Below are 15,004 nucleotides of genomic sequence, written 5' to 3'. Positions count from 1 at the left end.
GGAGACATTAAATATATGTCTGAGGAAGAGCTGCCTCTCTGAGAAACTGTGTGACAGCCATGGAGTTTCCCAGAACATCATCCCCACATCTCTTGGCACCATCATGGCCATGGGCAAGGCACTGAATAAGATAGTCACTGGCCTTCCATCTTCCCCACCCCCAACGTGCTGCTCATGGATCTTACCTTCCCTCTGGAGAAAGCTTCCATGTCTGATGGCATCAAGAAATTGGTGAAGCAGGTGTCAGGTGGTCCCCTAGAGGGCATCCTGAGCCACACTGAGGACCAGGTTGTTTCCTGTGACTTTAACAACGACATCAACTTTTTAGCCTTTGATGCTGGACTGGCATTGCTCTCAAGGACCACTTTGCCATGATCATTTCCTGATATGACCTTAAATTTGGCTATGGCAATAGAGTGATGGACAGTATGGTCCCCATGGCCCCCAAAGAACAGAGCTTCCTTGGACCACAAGCACCAGAGACAGCGCTAGAGTAAGAGAGATCACTTCAGCGGCTGGAGGGTCATGGTCACAACCCTGTCCTCCAACACATTGAGAAATCCCGTCATCTCAAATTTTCATCCAGATCCCCCGAAGAAGGGAAGGGTCTTAGAGAACCCAACTTTGTCATATACCATCAATAAATGTATACTCTACCCACCAAAAAAGAGGGCAGGGAAAAAAGAAAACACCAAAAATATATATCAGAAGACACCCTGAAACTTACTCTTGAAAGGAGTTGCTAAACAGAAAGACCAAAATTAAATGAACAGAAAGATTTCAGGGGTGGCTTGAATAAGACAAACTAGTACCACAAAATGAACAAAGTGCTAGAATTAGAAAAGGGATGAAAAGTTCAGCAAATCTCAAGCTGAAAGAATTTAAAGAAGAAACCCAAGCCTCCAGCTCTCATGCCGAGGGACTCACTGGGTCAACGGAGGGTAACACAGGGCGCATCAACCGAATGGAAGGGGTAGAGGAAGGTACTGGCCTAGGAGGATTGGTTGACGTGGAACTGTTTCAGGAGGTAGTGGACAATCCAGAGTAGATGGAACTGAAGGAAGATGTCCAAGCTGCACTGAAGCCAATGGTGCCAACAAGATTCCTGGAATTCACAGAATGCCAATTGAGATGCTTCAACAAATGAATGGAACACTGGGCTCCCTCTCCTATGCCACTACATTGGGAAGACTGGCTGGCTACTTCGGCCAACTGACTGAAAGAGACTCATAGTTATCCCCATTCCAAAGAAAGGTGACCCAAGAGAATTGGGAGTTGGCTAAACAATATCATTAATGTCACGTGCAAGTAAAATTACGCTGAAGATCATTCCTAAGCAGCAACAGCAGAATGTGGTCCGGGAGTTGCCATGGATTCCAGCAGGATCCAGAGGAGGACATCCAACAAGGGCTATCGTCGCTGAAGTCAGACAAATCTTGGCGGACAGCAAAAACTGCCCCAGTGATGTTTGCCTGCTTTAGCGATGCAAAGTCATCTGACCGGGTCGGTCCTAACACATTGTGGATAACGTTGAGCCGAATGGGAATTCCAGAGCACTCAATTTTGCTCATGAGGAACCTATACCTGGGTCAAAGAGGAGCCATTCAAACAGAACCAGTGAGTATTGCCGGGTTTGAAATCTGGAAAGGCGACTGTGTTGTATCCTCTCGCCACGCTTCTTGGATCTGCCTGCTGTGAAAATTAGAGGAGGCTGCTTTAGGTAAAGAATAACACAGCTTCAGGATCAGAGGCAAGCTCCTCAGCAGCCCGCAGGACGCAGACAATGAAGCTAGCTTGCTGAAATGGAAAAGAACTTAAACCTCTTAGAGATGACGATCCTAGGTTATCACCCTCAATATGCATTTCAACTTGAGAAGAAAAAGAAAACCCCAAACTAAGCAGCACCATGAGAAATGGAGAATATGTTGAACTCCCAAGGACTTCCTTCACTGGATCCAGGATCAACGTCTGTGGAAGCAGCAGTCACGAGATCAAGGCGTACTGAATTGAGCAAGTCACATGCAAAACCTCCTTCAAAGTCCTCCAAAGCAAAGAGGCCACGATAAGCCTAAGGGCTGCCATCACATCCTCAATCATCTCATTTGCATGAATCAGGAAGACCGAAGACTGGCTGCCTTTGAACTAGGGTGTTCGTGAGCAATGTTCAATACGCCGCTGACTGTTAGAAGAACACAGGAATGGATCTTGGAAGAAGGATGGCCAGGATGTACCCTCAAAGTGAGGGTGGTAAGACTGTCCCAGGCCCATGCCGAGAGGAAGGACAAGTCCCTGGAGAAAGGCATCACGTGTAATCGAGCAGCGGGTGAGGGAAACGAAGGAAATCGTAAACACAATGAACTGACACCGTGATTGCAGCAGGAGCCTTAAAGGGCCACTCTGGAGAGGCTAGTGCAGGACCAGACAGTGTTCTGTTCTGTTGCACACGGGGTCGCGACGAATTCCACAGACTCAGTGACACCTGACAAACACCAACACAGTTTCGTATTTTTCTATTAGGATTTGTTTCTCGAGCCAAGTTTATGATAAATTTCCTCTCCACCCTTTAATCACAAACTCCACTGTTTTACGAGCGGGACAGCCTCTCATGTCTAGGTTGCTGTTTCCTGATCGACATCATGATATAAAGATCACGTCAGTGAGGAAAACTCAGGTGGCCTGTTCAGACCTTTCCCTGCGTACTCTTGACCATCAGAAACTCCAGCCGCAATCCCTAAGGCCACCTCGGGAGCAGCCTCAGCAGGCAGCACCCGGCCTGGGAGACGCACCACTGCCTTCTTCCATACGGCCAGCCCCGGTGCCTCCACCAGGAAGATTGAAGGTTGTTCTTTTTAGCTGATGTACAGAATCCCAATCTCTACTCCTCTACCATCTCAGAAACTGAACACGGAATGATTTTGTTCTATAAAGTCCACGGAGATTGCTTCAAAATAAATGAGGTTTTATGTCTTCATTATACATGAAAGGTATTTAATTGCACATACCTGGAAAATATATCATCCATTTCCATGAGTACATCTAGACTCACCTTTCCCATCAAAGGGAGCCCAGTGGGGAGGCTGTTTCAGCAAGCTGTGTTCACGCTGTCCATGCTAGGACATACCTGGGCAGGTCCCCAGCTGGGCCAATCTGCCCATTTGAAATAGCCTCTAATAGGATGGTTCCAGGGAGCTCCCGTGGCATAATTGGTTACACATTATGCTTCTAACCACAAGGTCAGCAGTTCCAGCCCACCAGCCACTCCAAGAGAAACAGATGAGACTGTCCCTGTGAGATTTACAGCCTGGGAACCCCCAGGGAGCAGCTCAGTTTTGCCCGCAGGGTCGCTCTGAGTCGGAATCAATTCCACTGCATCGGGTTTAGGATGACCTCGTGTTCCAGTTTCCATTTCACTTAAAGTCTATTGTCCCAGATTTTTGTCCTGTTCACAATTTGTGCCATCACACACACACACACACACACACACACACACACACACACACACACACCTTTCCTTTTGAAAAGAAGTGTTACTATGAATAGTTACATGCAGATCTGGCAGCATTCCACTTTGTGTTTCAGGTCTCTGCTGGGTCCTCACCTGGCTCCACAGTGTAGAATGTGACCCACTCCTTGTGGAAACTCCTTCTTTGGATCCAGCGGGGGGGGGGGGGGGTGGGTGTCTGGGCAAGGAGGTTGGGATGCATTGCCTTCATGTGTGCAAAGTGAAGTTTGACCACTCTTGCTATGATGACTCGTCTCTTATTTCATGTTGCTTAAAACTAAAAGCAATCACTTGCTGGAAAGCTGATGGTGACAGCCCCACGTGGGTCACCGTGGAACATTGCACTGTAGGGTTGTCAAGGCGATCATTTGGGAGTGGAGCTCACCCTCCCTTTCATCCAAGGTGCCACCAGCTGAGTGTATTCAGATCACTACCTCTTTGGTTAATAGGTGAGGTCTTAACTGTTTCTTCTACTTAAGGTGGTTCAATAGGGCACTGACTTAGGAAAACCAAATACAACTCTACGCATTTTAACTGTGACAACAGAGAGGCATGGACAGTACCACGAGTTGGCAAAAGAACAAACGCATCTGTGTTGGGAGAAGTACAGCTAGAGCGCTCCTTCGAGACAATGGTGGGGAGGCGTTGTCTTCTACACTTTGGCCATGTTGTCAGGAGAGACACGTCCCTGGAGAAGGACATCATGCTTGCTAAAGTGGAGTGGTGGTGACAAAGAGGGAGCCCTTGACAACATGATTGACACCGTGGCCTCAACAATGGGACTCTGATCTAAGAACCGCTGTGCGATGGCCCAGGATTGGGCAGAGTTTCTTGCTGTTGTATGTAGGGTCACTAACCCCCCCCCCCGAGGGGGGGGCTATTGCAAAGTCAACATCTGTCATCATTGGTTGGAGACATTCATTTTTCAATACCTTACAGCACTGTGGTATTTGAGACCAATATACCAGTTCAGTGAAACTGATTCCCATGCCGGTGGTGAACAAGCATCCCCTGTGAATTGTTGCATATCATTGTTAACATAGCATGCTAACTGAGTCCCTTCCATCTCCTGGCAGCATACAGCGATGCCACATGACCCTGCAGCCCCTTCATGGGCATTGGCATGCTGGAACCTACTGCCTGGGCCACTGTGTTTTAAGTGTCTTCCAACCTAGGAGGGTGCCTGGTTGCTAACTGGAAGGTGGGGGGTTCAAAACTCCAAGTCACTTCCTGGTAGAAAGATGAAGTCTGCCTCTGTAAAGTTGTGCAGCTCCAGGAAGCATGTGGAACAGCTATGCTTTGTCCTAGAAGGCCACTCTGCGTCAGCATGCGGGGTTCCAACCTACAGGGGGTTGTCTTCCCAGAGCAGAGTTCAAGAATGTTCTGTAGTTATCATGAAGGTCTTAAGGGGCTGTCAACAGCCTCCGTTCTGTCTTCACCATCTGTCTTGGTCTGAAAGCTCTGCTGAAATGTGCCCATCATGGGACCCTGCTCACAGTTGCAATATTGGTGGCACGATTTGCAGCCTCATGCAGAAGAGAAGCCACTACGCCTTGACACACAAGCACGCGAACACCAGAAGAGTCGAATATCCTGAAGAAGCATCAACGCATTCTGCAAAGTGGATGCTTGTTAACATCTGTCCTCAATGATGAAGCAGGACTGGGTGCAGTTGAACAAGTCAGATGGCATGCCGAGCCTTTGGTTCTTCCATTCCTACCACTAATTTTCTCTCCTAGTTGAATGCAGTTCCAATTTTCCTTGAGCACCTATGGAAAGTAGAGCAGTAGCTATTAACAAAAAAGACAGATGCAAATAGTTTAACACCGCAAGTTTTACCTTGGTGTCATCAGGTAGTAAAAATAGCCAATCGGTTCCTTTATTTAAAAAAATAGAGTTTTATTCATTATAATGAACAAAATTAGAGCTTCGGGTAGTGTGCTGTGCCAAAGGTCTTTCATGATTTGAAAGCTACTGCAAAGTCTACTGAAATGTTAGTCATTAAAGATAAAAGCATTTGTTTTTGAATAAAATGTTTGAAAGTTGTGTGGAGCATAATATTGTAACTAAAGCAATGATTCTATTAAATTAAACTGTAAATTGATCATAGTACAGTGAAAGTTTTTTTTTAAAAAAAGTTAAGAGACAGCCTACAGACTGAAGGCAAAACCTATTTGGGGAGTCATTCATCTGGTAACATCTAGAATATATAAAGGACTCCTACAACTTAGCAACCAGAAGTCAACCAACCCAATCAAGTAATGGACAAAAGATTTGAATAGATATTTAATCAAAGTGAAAGTAAAATGCCCTCCAAATACTTGACAAACTGCTCAACATTATTAATTATTAGGGAAGTCAAAATCACAATGAGATATCATTCCACATGCATGAATATGCAGATGGCACACCTTGCTTGCTGAAAGTGAGGAGGACTTGAAGCACTTGCTGATGAAGAACAAGGATGGCAGCCTTCATGATGGGGTATAACACAGTGTAGAGAAGACCCAAATCCTCACAACTAGACCAATCAGTAACATCGTGATAAACATAGAAAAGAGTGAAATTCTCAAGGATTTCATTTTTCTTGGACCCATACTCAATACCCTTGGAAACAGTAGGCAAGAGATCAATGGGCACATAGCATTGGGTAAATCTGCTGCACAAGACCTCTATAGTGTCTTGAAAAGCAAAGGGGTTACTTTGAGGACTGAGGTGCACCTGACCCAAGCCATGGTATTTTCAATGGCTTCTCTTGCATGTGAAAGTTGGACATTGAATAAGAAAGACCGGAGAAGAATCAAAGCATTTGAATTGTGGTGTTGGTGAAGAATATTAAATTTACCAAGGACTGCCAATATAATAAGCAACCCTGTTTTGGAATAAGTAAGGGCAGCATTCTCCTTAGAAGCAAGAATGGCAAGACTTCAACTTACATACTTTGGATGTGTTGTCAGGAGACACTAGCCCTGAGGAAAAGGACTTGGTGCTTGGTGAAGTGAAAGGACAGTGACCAAGAGAAATCCCTTGCTGCGATGGATGGACACAGTGCCTCCAACCACGGGCTTACACATCACAGCAACTGTGAGGTCTTGGGGAGCTGGGGGAAGTTGGAGTCCTCATCGACTGCTGGTGGAATTGTGAAACGATACAGCCACTGTTGCAAAACATCTGGGAAATGGCTAAAAGGAAGTAAACCTAAAAATGCCATGAGCAGCATCAACCACTCTCCTAGGTATATATCCCAAATAATTGAAAATAGGAACAAATTCAGACACTTGTAAGCCATCAACGTGGTTTGCAAACCCATCAACATGGGTAAGCAGAATTCAATATATACATACAAAGAGACATGTCTTTTTCATAAAGACAAATTCGCCACTCATCTATCAGTATGTTTCACTGTGGTGGCTTGGGGGTCGTATGACACTGAGAGCTTTGCCACTGGTTTTCCAAATATCAGCATAACCTGTGGGGAGCAGGTTTTACTAGAGCTTCTAGAATAAAAACAATAGGATGCCTAATTCTGGGATATCAATCACTAAAAATCTTGTGAATAGCAGCAGAACATTGTCAGATATGGTGCCCTAAGAGGACCCCCTCTAGTGGGAAGGCACTCTAATATGACTAAGGAAGAGCTGTTTTCTCAAAGTTGGCCTTAATGAGCTGGATAAAGTAAAGCTTTGGGGACCTTCGTTTGCTGATTGGGAAGAGCTCAAAATGAAAAGAAACAGCTGCAAGTGTCCATTAATAAACAGAATATGCAATGTATGAAGGACGAGCTCGGGAAAATGGGAAGTTTCCAAAAATAAAATGAGACTCAGGAAATTGAAGAATTCTACCAACTTCTTCACCCTGACATGCATCAGGTATATAATCACAATGCATTGGGGATTTCTGGATCCTGGAATGTGAGCATCCGAAGCAAAGAGGAAGAATGCATAGTTGGAATCAATGGCCTTAGTGGTAGAAAGAAGTCAGAAATTGCATACCAGAATTTTAATAATGGACTCAAAGTTGACCAACTGTTTCTTCCTTGAAAATACCTTATTATTATTATTATTATTTGGGAAATCTAGTAGTAACTATACATGTGTATCTCACCAGGTGGCATAGACAGGAATCAAATTGACTTCATCTATGGGAAGAAATGGTGGAGAAGCTCAATGTGATCAGCCAAAACAAGCCTGGGTCTGACTCCAGAGCAGAGCATCATCTGCTCAGATGTAAGTTTAGATTGACAGTTAACACAATGAAAACACATCCATGAGAGCCAACACTTGACCTTGTGTATATTTCACTTGAGTTTGGAGACCATCTGAAGGACAGCTTTGACACATTGAGCACTCATGACAGAAGACCTAATGAGCTGTGGAATGACATCAAGAGTTCCATATATGTCACAGCAAAGGGTTATTTAAAAACAGGAACGAAAAAAAGGGCTAAACTGGATGTCAGAGGAGACTCTAGATCATTCCCCTGAGAGTAAAGAAGGGAAAGTCAACGGAAGAAATGAAGTGAAAGGGCTGAAGAGAAGATTTCAGAGAGCCGCTAAAGAAGAAAAAGAAAATTATTATAATGAAATGTCAAAGGGAGCCAAAAAGACAGAAAGAAATGAAGGAAATATTCAAATGTATAATTGCAATATTGAACATTCAATGGACACAATCGTGAACGGGGTAGGAAGCAGCAAAAGATGATGGAAGGAACACTCCTAGCCACTGTACCCAAAAGAACTGGCTGATGTTCAGCCATTTGAAGAGGCACCATCTAATCAGAAACCGATAGCGCTGAAGGACTAGATCTAACCTGTATTGAGGCATTCATGAAAAACAACACCCCAATAACTGAAGGAATGCCAACGGAAAGCTCTCAACAAGCTGATGCCACACTGGCTACCTGGCCAACTACCTGGACATTATCTACATTTGTGCCCTTTCCAACGAAAAGTGATCTAACAGAATATAAAATATTAAACAAGATCATTAATATTCTATACAAGCGAAATTTTGCTGAAGATCATTGAGAAATGGTTTTGCCTGAGAACTGGCAGAAATTCAAGCTGGATTCAGAAAAGGATTTGGAAGAGTGACATCATTGCTGATACCAGATGTATTTTGGATGCAAACAGAGAATACCAGAAAGAAGTTTAGTTGTGTGCAAAGGCATTAGATTGTGTGGATCACAACAATTTATGGATAGCATTGAGAAGAATGGGTATTCCAAACATTTTATTGTGTTCCAAACCTGCGCATGGAATAAGAAATACTCAAATGAACAGAAAAGGCGAATACTGTATGGCTTAAAATCAGGAAAGGTATATATCCGGGTTGTATCCTCTCACCATACTTGCTCAATGTATATGCTGAGCAAATAATCCAAGAAGCTGAGCTATACGAAGAAGAACACAGCAACCAAGATCAGAGGAAAGTTTGTTACTATTAACAACTTGTGATATGGAGATGACATAACTATGCTTGCTGAAGGCAAGGAGCACACGGACCACTTGCTAATGTAATCAAAGGCTGTAACCTTCAGTATGGATCTCAACTCAGTGTTAAGAAATAAAAATTGCTTAGAACTAGATCAATAGAAAACATCAATCATAACAAAGGGAGAAACATATAAAGTTGTCAAGTATGTTATTTTACTTGGATCCACAGTCAATGCTCATGGAAACAGTATCCATGAAATAAAACAACCTATCACATTGGACAAATCTGCTGCGCAAGACCTTTAATAAAGTTAAACAGCAAAAAAAAAAAAAAGTCATTTTGAGGCCTGAGACACACTGGACCCTGCCATGGTCTCTTCAGTCACGTTGTAGGAGAGCCGGCCAATGAACTAGGAGGAGCACAGAAGAGTTGGTGTCTTCAAAGTACAATGTTGGCAACCAATACTGAAAGTACAGTGCCTGAAAACAAACAGATCTGTCGTAGAAGGAGGACAGACAGAATACTCTCTGGAAATGAAGGTGGTAAGACTTGGTCTCAGATGCTTTGGACATGCTATCAGGAGAGACCAGTCCCTGGAGAAGGACGTAAAGTGGACGGTCATTAGAAAAGAGAAGTCCCTTGTGTTCGTCTGGGTAGACAAGATAAACACGTCCGGGGAGACTAATATGTGTATGGGAAAGAGCTTTATATACAAGAACAGTTGATTATTGAGAAAACATCTCAGTCTAGTCCAAATCAAATCCTTAAGTCCGATATTAGCCCATATGTCTGATATCAACATATAAAGTCCTCTTCAGACTCATGCAACACATGCAATGGATGCAGGAAGATCACAGGCCAGCAGTTGTGAAGTCTGGATCCAGTGGCACTGTAAGCATCTCAGTATTGTCAGGGGTCTCTACGTGGTTCCTCCAGCTCCAAATCTCTGACTGCCTCAGGGTAGCTTCATGTGGCTTCTCCTCAGAAATGTCTCATGGGGAGTGAGCCTTGTCAGTACAATGTTTCCAAGGGAGTGAGCAGGGAGAGAGTGTGTGTCTCCAGCCTCCAAGGAGCAAACACAGGAGTTCTCAGAATCCTCAGGAGAAGGCCAGGCCCACACAAAAGGCCTCATTGACTTTGACCCCATTAACAGGCTAGACTCCACCCCTACACTCTTAATCCTCAAACTGACACCAGATTATGCAATTACCACATCCCTCAATTAGGTGGGCTGACACAGTGGTTGTAACAATGAGCTCAGACTTTATAGGGCAAAGAGGATGACACAGGACCAAGCAGTGTTTCATTCCCTTATCCAGAGGGTGGCTGTGAGTTGGTTCTGCCTTGATAGCATGGAACAACAACATAAAAAGGAGCTCAACTGTGACATGTGCTACAACATGGAATAGCTATGTAACATAAGTAACATAAGTCAAACTCAAATGGAGAAATATTGCTTGAGCCTAAAAAAAATGAACCCACTGCCATCGAGTCAATTCTGACCCATAGCAAGCCTGTAGGACAGGATAAACCTGCCTCTTGGTTTCTGAAACTGTTACACATTATAGGCTAAGAAAGTCGCATCTTTCTCCCATAGAGTAGTCGAGTGGCTTCAAACCATTGACCTTATGGTTCATAGCCCAGTGTTCAACCACTTCACCCCTTGCATGAAACATTCAGAAAACGCAAGTGTATACCCACAAAAGTTTAATAATTATGAGAGACAGGAAGGTGGGAGTGAGAAGAGAGAGAGGGGAGCTTAGACAGGGGGTGGGGAGCTAACTGCCACAGGAAACACGGAGCTTCTGCTTAATGTTACAGGGAAATGGGAACACATCCTGGGGATGGAGGACGAACATGACCAACGTGATTCATGCCACAGAATTCTGCATGCGATGGAGCTCAAATGTCTCCTTTGTTGTATAGATGTTTACCGCACCTAAAAACAATTCACAATGCATTCCAACTGTGATATCATACTAATCAAAGGTTAAATGTTGTTTTGCTACATGCACTGTTGAAGAAAGTAAACAACAATAATATTGAGCTAAAGCTGACTTTGAATACAAAAGTACATTAGCAGCCCGTCTCAATCTGTTCTTAAAAATAGTGAGCCTTTGAAAACTCCTTGTGTGTCAAGCTAAGTGCCCTAAAAAGCCACTAAACTTTTTACAGAGGAACCGTTCCTTCGACTGTCAGTTGCATTTTGCTTTTGAGAACGTTGATTTTGGGAGTTATTTGCACAACGAATTCCACGTGTGTAGTTCTGAAAAACACTGTGGGAATTGAAGCTCTTTATCAAATAGCAGTCATTGAAATCTGAGCTTGTGAACATAAAGACATTAAGATTTATTTATCCATAAACAAAAACAAAGTAGATGTACTTCAACAAGGAGAGATCAACAAGCGAGAAGATTTAATGATGAGCTACCGTAATTGCAATCTGTGTGGGAAAGGTGGGAGGATGCTCAATTTTTTCCCTCCCCTGTTTTATGATAAACATTTCAAACAAGCAAGCAAAACAATTGCATAAACACTACATAAGGAACATCCGTCTATCCACTGTCTATATCCCACCACTGACAATTCACCACGCCTGATTTTTATCCTGTTTCCATCTGCCTGTCCGTCTTTCTAATGAGCCCTGGCAGAAGACTGAATAAGAGGTTGGCAGCTAACTGAACACTCCGTGGTTCGAAGCTCCCCTGCGGTTGGGAGGGCAGAAAGACCTACAGGACTATTGCCGTTCAGATGGACATGGCTGTGAGGTGTCATCAATTTGTTCTGACTCAGAGAAACCCAGTGGGCAGCACAACCCTCAGCCTGTTTTTGCATCCAGTGGGCATTGAGGGTCTTCTTGCCACTCTGGGGGGACTGGTCTCTCCATGCCCGAAGTACGTGGAAGGAGTCTCACCATCCTTGCCTCGAAGGATCATTCTGCTTGTGCTTCATTCAAAATGGATTTGTTTGCTCTTTTGGCAGCCCGAGGTACTTTCAATGTTCTTTGCCTACGCCTTGATTCAAAGGCCACGATGCTTCTTCCCCCTTGTCATTCCATTGCTACCTCCAGAGGCCCCGGCTCCTCTGAGGGGCTTCTCCAAAGGCTCAGTTCTTTCCGTGTAGAATCTCCTTGTGTGGGATCATCAGGTAAGGACTTAAGTGTTCTAGAGAAACAAACCCGTGACACTCATGTGAACAAGAAATAATTTCATACCAAGAAACAATTTCCATAGCTCAGAGGAACTCAAGTCTGTGGGTCAGGTCCTGGATACACCAACTGCTGGCAGATGAAGCAGGAAAGCCACGTGGGAAGTTGAGAGATCACGGGTCTGTGGGTCCTGTGTCCTGTGGATCTAAGGTTACCAGGAACGTGGCAGGCAAACACAGCTCCCAGGGACAGCAAGCCCCACGGAGCCAGATGCCCAATCCAAGAGGCAGGAAGACAAAGAAGTGGGAGTGAGCTTGAGAGAAAGAGAGACTGAGAGAGTTCGTTCTCGGGGTCCCTCTTAAGCAAAGGCCACCTCTACTAGTTCCACCAAGTTAACACAAATCTAATCACCCCAGGCAGCATAACGGCGCTTTTGGAATTCCCCTTGGCTGTCTACACTAGCGGTTCCTCTTTGCTAGTATTACTGGTTACACCACAGCTGGTTTTGTTTCTGAAGAAGTTTGTGGTTTGTCAGTTTGCCTGCTAATGAACACGTGGACTGCTTCCAGTTTGGGGCTGTTTTGAAGAAAGTGCCCATGCTCAGTCTCAAGGGATTTTTCTGCAGACATATGCTTGTACTTCCTGGGCATATGTTTGTTGTAGAAGAAACTGCCCAATATTTTTCCAAAATGGTTGTAGCATTTGAAAATGTCACCAAAAGATCTAAGAAGGCTCTGGTTGACTCAGCTCCTTGCCAACATTTGGTGTTGTCCTTGGTTTTGATTCCACGAGTCTGCTGTCTGCAACCTTACAATGGGATGGTGTTAATTAGCACTGCCTGGAGTCTCTCCCATTCAACCTCCCCACGTGCTTCCTGGCCATTGGCATGCGTCCTGCAAAATCTTTTGACCATTTTAAATGACCGGTTGCTTTTGTCTTTTCATAATTGAGTTTTAGACATTCAGTATATAGTCTTTCATCAAAGTACTCGTAAAACACATATTTGGCAAGCATCATTTCATAGTCTTGGACTTGTATATTATCTTTTTTAAAAAACAGTGTGTGGTAATGGAAACACTTCCATTTGGTTAAGAAAAACTTTGCTCCAAAGACATACGGCTCTTCTTGTTTTGCCTTTTCTTCTACGGTCTTTGTAATTTTAGATTTTATAAAATATTTTTAATTCACGTCAAATTATTTTTTGTGTATCCTGTCAAGTAAATACTAAAGTTGTTTTGTTTTTAAAAAAGAAGTGTCTTATCTTCGAGAACATTTGTTTTTTAAAATGTAACTTTTCACAGTGGGTTACTTTTTGTTGTTTTATTTCAAAATTGATTAACCCTGTTTTGGAGTTCTCTCGTTTACAGTCCCCTATTGTCTCAAATGCTGGAGCTTTCTCGCATGTTTTGAAGTTAAGATGCTCTATGTTTACTAATTTTGTTCTTGTGTCAAAAAGTGTTCTAGCTTTTCTGTTGTTTAATGCTTTCAAATCTGTCAAATTCTACAAAACTTCCTTGTGAGATTGTTTTAGGAATTAGATTGATCTAAAAATAAATTTGGTAAGAAGTCATACATTTACTTAAAGATTGAGTATTCAACCCGTTACTGGAACATATCTCTCTTTATACACACACTCATGTATATTCAAATATGCTGCCTCATACGTCAATTCTGTTTGATGCATTTCATCCATTTAATCAATCAGATATATAAATATATGAGCCTAAAGATGTTCCCCATAGTCTGATTTCCCTTTCAGACCTGTTGGAACTGCAGTGGTGTCTTCTAATGCATGCCACCCATTCTTTGAGCCATCTATTGGGGGGCGCATCTTTCATCTTTTCAGAGATGCAGAACTATGGTGGATCTTCAGAAACACCGGCCTTCCTTTTCTCTGTTACTGATTTACGTTTCCTGCAGCACCACCTCCTTTCTGCTCACGTTGGGTTACTTTTGCTTCCCTTTCTGCCTTCTTTAGGCAGCCTCTTAGGTCATTAGCTCAATACCACTTGTTAATTTCTAGTATAAGCAGCTAGTGCTGTGAGTGTCTCTCCAAGCAATGCTTTTCGTGTCTTAAAAGCTATGTAGCTGTGAGGTGGCAGCCAGTCGGTTCCACGCCATGGGGACGCCGTGCACAGCAGAAGGAAGCACGTCATGGTCCTGTGGCATCCTCGCCATTGTTCCTACGCCTGAACCCATTGTTTTAATGTTATAGTTTCGTTAATATTAAGCTAAAATATTTAAACATTTTATTTGTAATATATTGTTTTACCATAACTGCTCATGAAGAAATATAGCAATAAAGACATGGTATTTTTTGATATATCACTTAATTGCAGATACTCTGAGAACTTGTTCTGTGGAACTTCCATCATTTTCAATGTACTATACTGTTTTCGTGGTCCAGCATATGCTTTACCTTGGTGATTATACGACGTGTGTACTTGGAAATGATGTGGATTCTGAAGTGGGTTTCTATAATGTGTTACAAGTACAATTTAGTGGAGGTGATTCAAACTGTTGCTCAGATCATCCGATTCAATGCCAATTGTTTTTTGTTTATTTGTTTATCAACTGCTGAGGTAGCAATTTTAAAGCTCCAACGATGATTACATATTTGTCTAGCTGCCCATTGATTGCGTCAGCCCCCACCCCCTTTGTAATTTGGGGTGCTATATGTAGAGAAGAGAGTACAGGGAACGCAGTGAGGTACAAGGTGGATTGCTAGCAGCAAGGTTAGCAGTTCGAAACTCCCAGCCCTTCCATGGGAGAAAAAGGGGAGCTTTCTAGTCCCACAAAAATGTAATCTCTGAAATGCACAGGGGTAATTCTACCTTGTCCTGTAGGGTCGCTATGAGAGAACTTACTCAATGGCAGTGAGGTGTTTTGCTTGTTTGTTTTATATGTAGGCATATTTAT

This window comes from Tenrec ecaudatus, chromosome 6 (genome assembly GCF_050624435.1).
Source record: "Tenrec ecaudatus isolate mTenEca1 chromosome 6, mTenEca1.hap1, whole genome shotgun sequence".
Lineage (NCBI taxonomy): Eukaryota > Metazoa > Chordata > Mammalia > Afrosoricida > Tenrecidae > Tenrec > Tenrec ecaudatus.
The sequence above is the reverse complement of the archived record's forward strand: the minus strand, read 5'-3'. Positions refer to the sequence as shown.